Source organism: Protopterus annectens, chromosome 10.part0, assembly GCF_019279795.1.
Source record: "Protopterus annectens isolate FY-2018-M chromosome 10.part0, PAN1.0, whole genome shotgun sequence".
NCBI lineage: Eukaryota > Metazoa > Chordata > Ceratodontiformes > Protopteridae > Protopterus > Protopterus annectens.
This window is the reverse complement of record NC_056744.1, coordinates 1,240,113,792-1,240,128,260: the sequence shown is the minus strand read 5'-3', so window position 1 is coordinate 1,240,128,260 and position 14,469 is coordinate 1,240,113,792. Positions and strand designations below refer to the sequence as shown.

Genomic DNA, 14,469 nt, shown 5'->3' with positions numbered 1-14,469 from the left:
GGTCAACAAATGTAAATAAATAAATAAATAATAATTGAACCTTTACTTTTACTTATCACTCAGAAGAGGTCCATCATAGTGGGGTCTGACAATGCCCTGTATGCGTAGGTTCATAGGTAGGTACCAGGCTATTGGCCTAAGTAAGCCTAGCCAGCAAGGTTCCATAGCTTACGCCACCCAAGAAAGTTATTTTCCTGAGCCACTGTCCAGCAAGGACATAGAAGTGATCCCCGGGGTGTATTTCCTATTTCCCATCCACTCATCAAGATTTTTCTTGAAGAGTGCTAATGAAGAACTTTTCTTGACATAGATGGGTAGCTTGTTCTAGAGTATAGGAAGTCTCTGGGACAAGAATCTATCTCTCCAGCGTGTTCTGTTTATTGTGGTGACAAGGTTTAGGTCCCTAGAGCATGTAGCTCGGAGAGATTGAGATTTCTTTAGGTGTAGCATGTCCAACAGTCAAGGTAGGCAGTGTGAACGATTTTGCCCTCATCCATTGCTTTGGTGACCTTCTCAAAGAAGTCCACCAGGTTCAGTAGGCATGATATGGCCTTAACGAAACCAAACTGGGTTAGGTCCAGTGTCTGGAGGTTTATATATCTGTATTGATCACCCCCATGTTAATTTTTTCCATGGCTTTACATGTAAGACTAGTGAGACGTATTGGTCTGTAATTTCCAGGGTCTGTAAATGGCCCACCATTGTGCAGAGGGATGACTGTTGCCTTTCTTCATTCATGAGGCATGAAGCCTGTTTTGAGGCTGCAGTTAAATAGTAATTCCAGAGGTCCTGATAGGCCATGTTTCATGCTATTTAGAAGACATCCTGGGATATTGTCTGGGCCCATTGTTGCAGTGTTCTTGGTCTTAGAGAGAGCATTAAGGACCTGTTTCCCAGTGGGAGTTATATTTGATTATATTTCCTGAGGGATGGTTGAGGGGGAGAGAGGAGTAAAGTTGGACCTGAATTTATTAGCCAGGAAGTTTGCTATATCTTCTGGCTCAGTATAGGTGGCTCCATTTACAATGAGCTCAGCACACAATTGTGTATTGCCTTTGAGGTTGCAGACATAACTAAAGAATTCTTTGTGGTTGTCCTTGGCCTGGGAGGCTAAACTTACCTCAAATTTGGTTATGGTAGACTGTATTTGTCCTCTGAGTTCTTTGTTTAGTTTTATGAGAGTGCTTTTATCTTGCTGGGTGCTGCACTTCCTAATTTTTGCCATGATTTTCTATCTCCTGTTATTCATTGATTGATTTTTGTGATTCTACCAGGGTGGCTTGTTTTTTGAATTAGTTCTGTACTTCTTCCTGGTGGGTAGAGCTGCCTCTGTGCAGCTATTCACATGTTTGTACAGGGTTTCTGTGAACAGTTCTGCATAGGCAAAAGTGTTCTTAGAGTTTATGGGGGCTTGAAATTTTGCCAGGCTCTCACTTAATAACAGGAGGTTAGCCTTAGCATAGTTCCTGAATATTCCTGGTTTAGGTGGGGGTCCAGGTTTTATTTTTATTTCAAAGGAAACCATTTTGTGGTCTGACCTTACCAGAAAAGGCATTACAGTAGGGGGTGTGCATTAGTCTCCCATATTAGTGCGAACCAGATCCAGTATGGTTGCACCCCTGTTTGGTGTATTGACTATCTGGTCCAGGGAGTTTGTGTTTACAAAATTTGATGTTGTATAGGATTCCCACTTAATTGTGGTGTAATTAAAGTCACCCATGAATGTGGTATTGGGTTGGATGGTTAGGGTTTCTAATAAGTTTAACTATATTGTATTGGTTTATTTGGTCATAGAGGGGACCTTGCAAGGAAGTGGTATTGGATTTTACCTGTGGTGATTTAAACATGGAGCAGATCAAGTGCATTGTCCTGTTTGACCAGCCTTGAAGTATATTTATTTTTTATGTAAACAGGGACACCGCCACCTTTAGTCCCTGCTTATGAAGTAGCTAGTCTAAATGTGTGGAAGGCGTTATAACCTTGCACTGCTGGTGTGCTGTCTGTGGCTTTAAACCATGTCTCAGTGACCGCACAGGAATCAGCATTCTCAAGGGTAAAGAGAGCTTCTAGGGAGTGGAGGTTTTAGCCTAGGCTCTTAGCTTTGAGCAGTAATACCTTTAGATTTTCTTGGTTTTGATTTGCTATGTCGGAAGTACTTGGCATTGCCTAAAAAAGGCACTATGGGGGAAGACAATGTTTTAGCTGATATTTGAAAGCCTAGAGGGGAAAGGTGCAGACCATCCTGGGCAAAGCACTGTGGTTTGTTGACTATCTCCTTCCATGCTGTCAAATATTGCACCTCCTTAAAACTAAGAAACTAAGGCAATTATTAAAGTCAGTTATCTTTTGTTCATATTGTGGCATCATCCTTGGAGAAGGTAAAATGTTGCTTAACGCTAGGCTCATACCAGCCTGAGACACATATTCTGGGAGCTCTATGATGTCTCTTGTCATATAGTCTAGGGAATTATGTCTCAGGTCATTTACTCCCACATGGACTGTGACTGAGTCATATTGGTAATAGTGGTCCACTGACCTGAGTCCATGCGTAATGGGGTGGATCCTAGCCCCTGATAAGCGACTGACCATAACTTTCTCCTTACTCAGCCTGGTGAGAGGGACATCAGTGTGTCTCATGATGGAGTCTCCAATGACTAGAATGTTGGAATGTGTGGTGACTTGCCTTATGGGCTCACCAGGAGAAAACAGAAGCACTAATCCCAAGATGACTACTGCGAGGCAGAATGTGGGCTCTCCAGTAACTGGTGGTCTTGGATGCTTAAAGGTAAGATGAAAAAAATGGTTTATCTGAAACACTGCAATGTGCACTAAACAGATATGAAAGTGGGTAACTTAAGTTTTAGCTGTTTAAAAAGTTAAGTTTTAGTGGAGAGCCACTGTTTTTAAAAGAGCAAGATAGATTGAAAGGGGGTGGGCACTTTTGCATTCTGGTACTATGGAATACAGTAGGATGGCCAATAAATTTAAATTATTTGATTCCTGCAGTTAGACAAATACTTAAATCTGGTAATGCAACACATATTGTGTTATATCTGTGAAGAGTTACTGTTGGCTGCAAAATGGACAAGAAAAACTGATCAGTCATATTACTGGTTACCTTTGTGTAATCTCTTTTCCATACACTGGTAAAGTCAAGTCTCTGCCAAGGAGTGACTGCATCACAAATTAACTGGCAGAGTTCAAACAGCTTTTTCATTAGAAACGTGACATGTCTTTACGTTTAGTGGAAAACTTGACCTGAGCCATAAACCTCCAACTGAAACAAATAATAAGACAGTATTAAGTACTGTTTAAGCACATTATGACATTCTTATAACCTTGATTACAACTGTTTATTGACAGTGGGAAAACCTCTCCATAACTTTACTTTGCCATAAGGGACAGGGCTCTTGCTTCCCTATGTAGTTATATAGGTGAGTCCAATGCCCTAGTAAACAGTTTAGCAAATGGCTTTTGGAAATACTGAAAGCTGACTGGTCACAGAAAATTTGGGCAGATAATACTACACAAGGCCTAATTAAAAAGAAGAGCAGATAACGCAGACTGGTGGCAAACAAAAATGTGCTGCTGTAAAGCTTCTTATCAACTTGTATCCCCACTTCATAGTTTCATACGTGATTACTTGTCTAATGGCCCTAAGGGCCTTTTAAGCCCTAGCAGTGCTTTCCTAAATATGTCTGACATGTTTTGATACCCTAGGGTAATTTTAAGGGTTAGATTTAGGTTTGGACAATGGATGGTCAAGCATTTACAGGATGACTGTGGCCATAGGAAGCATAGTTGCCAAACCAGGAGTAAATTTCAGATCTCCCTCAGCCACTGGTCCAAGACGCATTTGAATTTATTTAGGGAAGAACTGTGCTTTACATAGATGGAAAAACTTTTCCTGAGGAGGTGTAGTCTCTGAAACACATAACTACCTGTCCCTCCAATCTATCTCTGAAACACATACCTGTCCCTCCAATCTATCCAATTTATGCTGCTGATTTACCAACTTTTATTGTACCAGTCACCTTTTAACACTTCTGAAAACCATCATCTGATTTTTTCTACTGACAGCTGCAAAACTACTGTCAAAACTATCAGTCAGTTGCTGATGCTTGCTCCCATTAATTTATTTTTGTAACTGTATGTTTTACATATTTATTTTAAAATGATGACACTTTTGTAGCTCTGTGTTAAGATGCTGTATCTTGCTTTGTCACAGCTCACTCTAGTAGCACTTTATGTGTCATATGTTTTCTTTTTTCTTTTAATAGTGTATGTTACTTCTCTGTTGTTATAAAATTAATTCCAAAATGACACAGCTTCACTCAGAACCACCAAACCACCAATCCCATATCACAGCATCAGTCAAAAAAGTACCATCTGGGTATTTCAGAATCGCACTTATTGCCACAGAATAGTGCTGTGGAGTTAAGATGCATGATGTTCATCATTAGATCATTGCTGCAGTTGCCTAAGCTGTGTAGGATGCCCTGATAAGGGACTGGACCAGCCGGTCAGCTTCCAGAGCTGTAGTCCATCTTCCACATGCCATGCAAAAGGAAAGCAGTATAAAGGCAGTGGTGAAGGGATGTAAAACTTCAGAATTTTCCTGACCCTGAAGGGTGTGCTCCTTTGCGGGCTTCAGATGATCTGTGGTTATGCAGCACCCTATCAAAACTGATAAGAGATGTTCCCTTTTTGTGTTTACCCTTCAGTCTCTTAATTTGAAAAAAAAAATGTTCTGTTATGTATAATAATTTTATTTTAGGGCATTTCTGCCCCTTTTTTCACTGGTTGTCTCACTAAGCGTTTCCCTCAGGACAATGTCTAGTTTATCTGAGGGAATTCCTATGTGAAACTGTTTTTTTAATCAGACTGTTACATCAGAAATTTTTATGTGAAGCTTGACTTTTTTCTTGATTGGATGGTCTTGGAGAAATTTTACCACAGAAATTTTTCTGCTGGGTTATGACTCATTCTTTGGAGTGCTGCTAACTGATTGTCAGGTACTTTTCTTTGTAACCTAGTATGTAGTCCCTGTGTAAATTCCCTAATTGTTGGTACATTTTTTAAAGAAAAGTGTACTGTTCATGTATTACTTGGGGCTAGGGCAAGTGTGTGCTGTGCTTGTTACTAAAAGATTTTCCTCAGGCCTGTAGGTCCTCTGCCAAATCCAATATATAGTGGAGTAGCATGGCTCCATATAACTGTTTGATCTATTAAAGGTGGCTCTGGATTCCTTGACTTTGGGGCTACATTGAATATGCCTCCGATTTTTAGGTGATATTGTTTTTTAATCTGTAGAAATGATGTATCTGGTTAAGCTTATTTGGTTAAGATAACTTGGTTAGTTTATGACCTATCTGTATGCTCTTTAAGGAAGCCACACTCCCATAAAGTGGAGGCCATAATGCACTAGAAGGATCATAGCCCTTCATTAACCCTTCTTATCTAGTCATGGCACTCTGCTTCATAAGTTCTTCATGTTTCACTGTTGCAGTCATTACATTTGGGTAATCTGCTGGCAAGTTGCCTTCATTCAGCCTGAATAACAAAGTCTTGGGTCCTGCGTCAGTTGCTGTCTCTTCTTCCATGATGTCAGGTCATCAGGGGTATAAAACATGCAGCCAACGCCATTTTATTCAGTCTTTCTTGCCGCGCGGTGCCCAAAGCAGAAACAGTTTGCAAGTGCCGGTCGGCCGACTTCTGAAATTTTTGCATCCGAGTTTCAGAACCAAAGTCTTCAAACTAAAGCTAAGTACCCCATTGGGGAAATTTTTTCTTGCTCCTTACCGATGTCAGTAAAAGTTAATAATTGCATTACTTGTGGGAAGCAAATACCTCATAAGGATTTTCATTTGTACTGTATTCCTTGCCTAGGCCCAGATCATAACGTGCCTTGCTGTCGGTTTTGTGATAGATTTAGCCAACGCACTATTAAGTGTCGGTATAGTTTTGCTTTTAAATATTTTGGATCATGATTTAATTATCCTGAAATGTCATCGGTAAGTAATCTGACTACCTGAGTTCACAAAAAACGCAAAGAAAAAGATAGGGACAGAACGTTGAGGTCCAAAACCGACGAAGCTTCTCCTAAGCCAGTCACCTGTTCGCTGGTACTCAGTGAGGCACTTTTGCAGCCCCTGATACCTGCTACTTTTGAGTCACAGGCCTCTACCGAGACCCATGTGAAGTCCGGTATGCCGCGAGATTCTCAGAGTATTGAACCCACGGATGTTTCTCCCTTGGATGGGTCCGGAGCCGCTGAGCAGGCACCGGCTTCTGAGGGTGTTTTCAGGCCTTAACATTTTTATATAAAACCGACGCCAGCCTCAAAAACAAGGTCAAAAGCATATTCTATGTCTAAAAAAAATGACGCATAAGCCACGTGCTCAGGCCCCTATGCCTAAAAAACAGATGATCAAAATGGCTGAGGACTTAATTACCTTGATCAGGGGTTCCCAACCCTCCCCCCCTGCTAAGAGGCCTAGGCAAGACACTGATTATGAATCTTCAGATCAGGTTTCCATTTATTCTGATTCCTCTTCTGATCAGGAATTTTCCATTCCACCCTGTGAGGATTCTGATGCAGAGGAATCCATCCCATCTGCTTCTCCTCCTGAGGATTACTCTTTTGGAGAAACTTGGCATACTTTAAGGGAACATTTTGATTGGGAGAGTCAGGACTTCTCTGAATCAAAAAAGAGGCTTAGGGATTTCCTCCTTCTTCCTCAGCATAGGCCTTTGGCTATACCTCCTGTATTAGACATTGTTGATGATGTGTTTTCGGAATCAAGCATGGCTCCTGATTCCCTACCTCCGGCTCCTAGTAAACCAGACAAATATTACAGGGTTCCTGACTCCCACAAATTTCTATTCAAAAATCCTGCTGCTGACCCTGAGACTATTTCACAGAGTCCCAAGGGTGTTAAGGCCTCTACAGCCAAAAATCCTACCCCCTCTGATAGAGATTCCAGGGCGGCGCTGGATAGATGGGGAAAGAAGGTTTATACGTCTGCTGCCTTGGCAATCAGAGCCTTAAACTGCCAGTTTCATATGCTTAAATATCAACAGCATATTATGGGCCTTCTGAAACATAAATTTATGTTGATTTCTGATTGTGTGGAAAATAAAGAATTGCAGGAATTATTGCATTCAGCAGAACAGGTTGGAAAGCATACTTTGCAATGTAGTTTTGATTCCTTGGAGGCCTCTTGCATGGCCGCAGACACTGGATCTGTGATTAGAAGGCATGCCTGGCTCAAGGAGCAAAATCTGCCTGATCATGTTAAAGCTAAATTGTTGGATGCCCCCTTGCAGCATGACACTCTGTTTGGTAATAAGGCAGAAGAGATTTTAAAGAAAATGGAAGACAAAGCTAAATCTATGCAAACTGTAAAATATTTCTTGCAAGTGCAGCCACCCAGGCTCAGTAGGCACTGGCCTACTAAAAATTGGTCCTTTCCTGTGTCCAACAGAGCAACTCAAGGCAAATCCAGGCGTTCAAAAGGCTCCAGATAGGGTTCTTACAGGTCCAGACAGGGTTCTTACAGGTCAAAGCAGTGGGGTGCCTCCACCTTCAAATCTGGAGGAAACAAAGGACAACACTACAGTAAGCAGTCTCAGTGACTTTCCTCTGCCATCACCAAGCACTTATCTTTTGGCAGCCCCCTTGGGGGGAAAACTAGCACTTCATGCAAAAAATTGACAGTTAATTACCCAGGACAAGTGGGTATTGAACATAGTATCCCAGGGGTACAGATTTCATTTCCAGACTTTGCCAATTCCAAATGGATGGCCAGATCTGCCACAAAATCAGTGGGCAGAGGCTCAGAAACAAGTTATGTCCCTCGTGGATATGAGGGCTATTCACCCAGTACCAGAAAAGGAAAAAGGACAAGGTTTTTATGCAAGATTCTTCCTGGTACCCAGAAAAGACAATTCTTGGCGTCCAATACTGGATTTATTGATTTTGAACACGTTCCTGGACATTCCAAAATTCAAAATGCTGGCTTTACAACAGCTACTGCCTATGCTGGGCAGAAACGCTTGGTTAGTGACTCTAGACTTAAAAGAGGCATACCTGCATATCCCAATAAGGGAATCATGCAGAAGATACCTCAGCTTCAAGGCAGGTTGTTTGCATTACCAATTCTTTGCACTGCCCTTTGGCTTATCTACTGCGTCCAGGGTCTTTACAGAATGCCTGGCACCAGTAATTGCATTCTGCAGACAAAGAGGTATACCAATTTATCCTTATCTGGACGACTGTCTCATTCAAGCAGAGGACAAGGGCACTCCTCTTCAACATCTGGCGTTTGTAAAAAGGCTTCTAACATGCCTGGGGTACACAATAAACGAAAAGATATCCCAGCTGGTACCCTCTCAAATAATTACATTCCTGGGTGAAAGCTTAAATACAACTGCCCAGATGGGCTTACCTTACACCAGACAAACAAAGGCAACTGACAATATACTTCAAACAAATGGCAACAAAAACCCAGTTATCTGCAAGACAAATTCTGCAGGTTTTGGGGTTCATGGCATCCTGCATTCTACTAATTCCATATGCAAGACTGCATATGAGGAAACTTCAATGGTACCTAAAAGGTTTATGGAGCCAACATTGTCACAGTCTGGAAACAATGATATCTCTCATTCTCTGCCTACAACAGGAGTTTCTTTGGTGGGCGGAGACATGTCACCAAAACAAGGGAATGTCTTTCACTCTACCCCCTACCACCCAAACCCTTACTACAGATGCATCGGACTATGCTTGGGGGGCCCACCTGGCGGGGAAATGCATTCAGGGCAAATGGAGCCCAAAACAAATGCATATGCATATTAACCAGAAAGAGATGCTAGCTGTTCAGAATGCTCTGACAGCCTTCAAGGACTTACTTCATCCAGGACAACTACTGATAAAGACGGACAACACCACGGTTATGTGGTACATAAACAAGCAGGGGGGGTACACATTCCTACCCCCTTTGCAGACTAGCCATGGCATTGTGGAACATGGCTTTGACTTACCAAATACATCTTCAAGCTCAGTTCCTGCCAGGAAAGCAAAATACTCTGGCAGACAAACTAAGCAGAAATCTGATGGACCCACACGAATGGAAACTGGATCCACAAATCTTCAGCATGTTAACACGGAAATGGGGGAGCCCAGAGATAGATCTATTTGCCTCTCCCCAAAATTATCAGCTGGACAAATTCTGCACAAGAATTCATCACAAAAAAGCATGGAAAGTGGACGGTCTGTCCTTCAGTTGGAAAAACCTGTCAGTCTATGCCTTTCCCCCTCTGCCTCTTCTCTCCAAGGTCTTACTAAAAGTCAGACAGGAAAAAAACAAAAATTATCCTAGTTGCTCCGGACTGGCCTCGACAACACTGGTACCCACTTCTAAGGAATATGTCTCAACTCCCCCCTTGGTACTTGCCTCAAATACCTCATCTACTGTCTCAGCAGAACAATCAAATTCTGCACACTGAGCTCCAAACTCTGAACCTTGCAACATGGCTGATCATTTAATTATTCAAACAACACCTCTCAGTAAATCTGTGATGGGTGTCATTTTGGAAGCCAGAAGGCCTAGTACTAGAAAATTTTATGCTGATAAATGGAAGAGATTCTGTACTTGGAACCAAGCACAAGGAACAGACACAGCAAAGCCCAGTATTCCTCAGATTTTACAATATTTGACTGAGATGCTTGACAAGGGCCTATCTTTTTCTTCAATAAAAATCCATGCCTCTGCCATCTCTGCTCATTACAACACAGAGCCTCCCCTTTTTTTCTCATCCTCTGCTTAAACATTATCTTAGAGGGGCCAAAAATTTAAGGCCTTGCGGAAGATCTCCAGCTCCTGGATGGGACCTCAATTTTGTGCTGTAAAAACTCACCCTGCCTCCTTTTGAACCAGCAGCTACTGTGGATATAAAATTTCTATCCTGGAAAACAGCTTTTCTCTTGACAGTCACTTCAGCAAGTAGGGTTTCAGAACTACAGGCTCTCATGGCTGTGGAGCCTTTTATTACATTTTACCTGGACAGGGTGTCCCTCAGGACCAATCCTTCTTTTATACCTAAGATGGTATCCAGTGTGGCTCTTAATCAGACAGTTCACCTGCCAACTTTTTTCCCAAATCCGCAGAACAAGGGGGAGCGGATTCTGCATTCATTGGACGTACACAGACAACTAAGATTCTACTTGAACAGGACCAAATCTCTAAGAAAGTCTGAGCAACTACTGGTAGCATTTGCTGCAGGGTCAAAGGGGAAGGCTATATCAAAGCAGACTATTTCTAAGTGGATAAGCCACTACATTTGTTTCTGCTAACTGCACCATGGTAAACCTGTGCCCAAGGGGATCAGATCTCATTCCACCAGGGCTGCCTCTACCTCAGCAGCTTTTCTCAGAGGGGTTCCAACCAAAGACATTCTAGAGGCTGCTACTTAGAGCTCTGTTCGTACCTTCACAAAGCATTATCATTTGCCTCTTGTCTCCAAATCCAGGGCAGGCTTTGCCACTGCAGTTCTGCAGGACCTTATTGCTGCTCCTAATGCTGTGTAGCTCCATCCTCCCATCCATAGCTTTGGGATTCTACCCAAATGTAATGACTGCAACAGTGAAACACGAAGAACATAGCACAGTTGTGTGCACTTACCATAAATGTAAATGTTCGAGTGTATTCACTGTTGCAGTCCGGGTTACCCACCCGCCATCCCCCTTTTCTATACATTTTCTTTCCTTCACTATATACTAAAGCCTTTGTGGTGTATTTGCTATTAGATGAAGTTGCAGTTATGTTTCTAAAGTGCATTTATATATATTTCTGTTGATTTATGTATATATACAATTTTGCTCCCCATTTGGGGGGCACCTGACATCTGGGGCAAGAAAAACTGAATAAAATGGCGTTGGCTGCATGTTTTATACCCCTGACGACCTGACATTATGGAAGAAGAGACAGCAACTGACGCAGGACCCAAGACTTTGTTATTCAGGCCGACTGAGGGCAACCTGCCAGCAGATTACCGACTGAGGGCAACCTGCCAGCAGATTACCCAAATGTAATGACTGCAACAGTGAATACACTCGAACATCTACATTTATGGTAAGTGTACACAACTGTACTTTAGTAGCTCTGCTGTGGTCCCAATCCATTAACCTAACCGTTACAAGTTTTCTGATATTATCAACATATTCAGCTAATGCAATTTCAATTTGGGATTTAATCCATTTTCAAGCATGGTTGTGAACTTGTTTAATTTATTTCACAAATTAATTTTTTGACTGATTTTTGAATGCTTTAAGTTCTGTCTGTTCTGGAATGGTTAATGAGGTATAATAGCTTTATCTTGTCTTGATTCCCCCACTGCAGGGACCATGACTGTTTACATCAAGGTATAATAACATCCACTGCTATGGCAGTTCCAACAGGCTATCCTGTCCTTGTTTCACTTATTTTCATTTTTGTTGTTTCGTTATTGTGCATTTTTACCATGTTTCAGTTGTGTGTTTCTTGGTACTGTACTGGACTTTTGAGCAATGACTCTCAGCTCAAGATATCGAATCACTAAGAACAGCAATAGCATGGTGACCCATACAGAGGTCCAAAATAACTAAACTGGGCATGGTTCCCAGTCATATGTAATTGAACGGATCTGTAGAAGGTTTTATCAAAAGTTCCTTAAAAGTGCTCCCCATTTTCCACAGATTTTTAATTTTTTTTATATGAATTTTTTTTTGATAGTCATCAACCCCCCTTTTTTCCGATTTTCTACATGGGGTCGAAGTGCCATGTCAACTGTCGTCAACTTAATCTATTTAATGGCACTCTCTTGTCTTCTTCAGTAGTCATGCCTGACTGTCACAAGTCTTCTCTCACATAATCCATTCACCTGGTTGTTGGACACACGTGTTTCCTCTTGCCTTCTTCTTATCTGTCTCAAATCGTCTTCACCAGATTGTCTTCTGCTTTTCTGCACATGTGCTCAAACCACTGTAATATGTTCTTTTTTATGTTTTCTGCAATTGGAGCTACTTTGACTTCTGCTGTTATGTCCTTATTGCTTTGTGTTTCTTACAGTGTGTATCCTACCACCCATCTAAGGCACTTCATCTCCATCACCTCTGGCTTCCTCAACTGCTCTGCCTTTACTGCCAAGGTTTTCATACCATACGTAATAGCAGTCGCACCACTGTTTTGTACACCGTACTTTTCAGCTTCTTGGCATTCTTCTGTTATATACTACATCTGACACCTATGCCAGATGGCTGCAGCCCCTCTGATTGTAGCCTTGGCATCCTCATTTAGACTTCTGTTATCGTCAGCCACCCTTCCTAGATACTTGAAAAAGTTAACCTGCTCAATATCTGAGTTTTTTAGCTTCTGCTACATACCTACAGTCAACTGCATTACTAGCTGAGTTAAGTACAAACTTGCATTGTTAAAGATTGTATTGCATTTTATTTTTATCTATTTAATTGTTTCATTGAATCTTGTGGTCTGTGTCTCTCTCTCTAGTTATTTGTTTTTCTATGTAATTGTTTCATAGAATACTGTGGTTTCTCTCTGTCTCTGCAGTTAGTGGGGGCTATTGTGTTTCACTTCATTGATATTCAGTGTTAAACTCTTAGCCTACATGGTTTCTCTGTATGTATAAGTGTGAGTCACATATCTTTGAATTTATTACTGCTCAATGTCTGAGTTGTTTGGCTTATGCTACATACCTACAATAAACTGCATTACTAGCTGAGTTAAGTACAAATTTGCATTGTTAAAGATTGTACTGCATTTTATTTTTGTCTGTTTAATTGTTTCATTGAATCTTGTGGACTGTGTCTCTCTATAGTTATTTATTTTTGTATTTAATTGTTTCATAGAATACTGTAGTATCTCCCTGTCTCTGCAGTTAGCTTCCTGCCCGCCATCGCTGTTCTTGTTCTGGTATTAATCTTGGTGGCTTTCGAACTGCCCACTCCTCCTGTAAATTTGTGTTTGAACACTCCTCCTGGGTCTGTCTCATTTGCTCACTCAACCGAGTACATTGAGATCATAATTTGACTTCAGACACTCCTACCAGTCCCATCTGTTCAGCTATATCCCAGCTCTATTCCAGTCTAGTGTCACTAGCACATTCTACCTAATACAGAGAAATCATCTGTGATGGGCAAGTCACTTAGGTCCTTAATTTTGAATTATCTTCTGTTTCTCCTTTCTCCCTTTCCACTTTCTAAAAAAATTCTAAGCTTGTTTCCTGCCTTCCCTGTCACTAGTCTAGTCCAGATATAGATTTGCTGTAAGCAGAACTGTTTGTAAGTTTCTGACCTCCCCTCCAAAGCCTTTCTGTATTGGAGGGAAGCCTTCTAGTTTATCAGTGGGAGTGGTAAGCACTAGGTAGCATATCTACCACAAGAGTGGTTTCTGGCCCAGAAATTGTAGTTTATTGGCCATTTGGGCATTTTTTCCATCTCTTTCAACTTTATGGTGTAAAAGCCTGCATTTGCGCTTATTTGCCACCTTTTTTGTAACTAGTCTAGTCCAGATACAGATTTGCTGTATCTAGGACTTTTTGTAAGCTTCTGACCCCCCAAAGCCTTTCTGTGTTGGAGGGAAGCCTTCTAGCTTATCAGTGGGAGTGGTAAGCACTAGGTAGCCTATCTACCACAAGAGTGGTTTCTGGTCCAGAAATTGTAGTTTATTGGCCGTTTGAGCAGTTTTTCCATCTCTTTCAACTTTCTGGTTTAAAAGCCTGTGTTTGTGCTTGTTTCCATCCTTTCCTGTAACTAGTTTAGTTTAGTCCATAGGTTCATATGTAGGTACTAGGCTATCAGCCCAAGGGCCTACGTAAGCCTAGCCAGCAAGGTACCATAGCTTACGCCACCCAAGAAAGTTATTTTTCTGTGCCACTGTCCAGCAGAGACACAGAAGTGATCCACGGGGTGTATTTCCTACTTCCCATCCACTCATCAAGATTTTTCTTGAAGAGTGCTAATGAAGAACTTTGCTTGACATAATGGGTAGCTTGTTCCAGAGTATAGGAAGTCTCTGGGACAGGAATCTATCCCTCCAGCGTGTCCTGTTTGTTGTGGTGACAAGGTTTAGGTCTCTAAGGCATGTAGCTTGGAGGGATTGGGATTGTTTTAGGTGTAGCATGTCCAACATCTCTGGGTTTGACATAGCTTTTTATGTTAGGCAGAGATCACCTCGGAGTAGGCGATATGCTATGGAGTAAAGCTGGAGTTTTTTGAGGCTGTCAGTGTAGGGCATTTGTTTGAGGCCAGTAATCCTCTTTGTGAGGTACTTCTGTGACCTACCCAGCTGCTGCAGATGTCTTGTGAGGTACATTTCAAAAGGGGCGTTGTACTCTATAATGGGTCTAATGAGTGACGAGTAGAGGGGAACAATGACCTCTTTTTTCCTGGATGAGAACCCTTTTATGATGAGG

The 14,469-nt window shown here is 41.7% G+C and overlaps 1 protein-coding gene across 1 annotated transcript in view; it reads left to right on the top strand.

Moving 5' to 3' along the window:
- CC2D1B (coiled-coil and C2 domain containing 1B) overlaps nt 1-14,469 on the top strand; it is a 2,494,855-nt gene that overhangs the window by 1,594,305 nt on the left and 886,081 nt on the right. The gene's annotated exons all lie outside the window — the stretch shown is intronic.